The sequence below is a fragment of the Penaeus monodon genome, chromosome 31 (assembly GCF_015228065.2).
Source record: "Penaeus monodon isolate SGIC_2016 chromosome 31, NSTDA_Pmon_1, whole genome shotgun sequence".
NCBI classification, from domain to species: domain Eukaryota; kingdom Metazoa; phylum Arthropoda; class Malacostraca; order Decapoda; family Penaeidae; genus Penaeus; species Penaeus monodon.
Genome location: NC_051416.1, coordinates 4015914 through 4016765, shown reverse-complemented (window position 1 = coordinate 4016765; position 852 = coordinate 4015914). Strand labels below are relative to the sequence as shown.

At 33.0% G+C, this 852-nt stretch overlaps 1 protein-coding gene across 1 annotated transcript in view; it reads right to left on the bottom strand.

The window, feature by feature from the left end:
- The window catches only part of LOC119592830 (KAT8 regulatory NSL complex subunit 1-like), a gene marked incomplete in the record, with an annotated part of 7253 nt that continues 6401 nt past the window's right edge, over positions 1 to 852 (bottom strand). The window contains 1 exon segment of the mRNA XM_037941735.1: positions 1 to 852.

Sequence of the window (852 nt, the reverse complement as noted above, 5' to 3'; positions counted from 1 at the left end):
AATTCTGACGTTCTATTACATGTTGCAAACTAATGAGCAAAGGATACAGATCAAGATTTGACACTTGTGTCTCCTTTATAAGACAAAGCATCAATATACAGTTATATATTAGAATGGGCAGCTAAGCATACACCAGCCTTCATGATGTCTAAGTTCTAACATCCCAGCTTCTACATCAAACTTGTCAATGTGGTTTAATGTTTACTGATAGCAGGATAATTTGTGATTATCGTAGTTACTACAAGACAAATTACCTGATTCTTACAAGCAGGTATGTTTGAATATTCCACTCCTATACATACTGATCATCTTACCACAAAATTTCCACTTTCAGAATCACTGGGTATATAAATGGTAATTAAGGATGATCTTTGGCAGTGCATACAATAAATTAATCATGTACCATAAATCTAGACTTTCGAAACTGTTCTATGATACACCCATGAAATACTAAAATAGATAACACTTTCAGTACAAGAAAGAACATAAGTAATTCCCTTTTCATAACCAGAAAACAACTGCCTGTAACATTATTTCCATTCAAATAATCCAGATTGGATGGCACAATATAGGTCTAAATTTAACAACATAAGCCTTTAATGCCTAATACAAAGCAACAACAATTTCTTCTGATGCTTATTAAACAAAAACTTTCAATTAGGTTGAATGCATATAACACTTTCCAAAGAATAACTTTTCTCAATCATTCTCTCTATGCTTCTACCACCGGTCTATATCTTAAACTATCTATCTCAACTGCTCATTCAAGCAACCTACACTACATCCATTAATCGTCTTGACTAACCTATCTAGAACTAACCTTGCACACGCACTTGCTCATTAAAATTATAC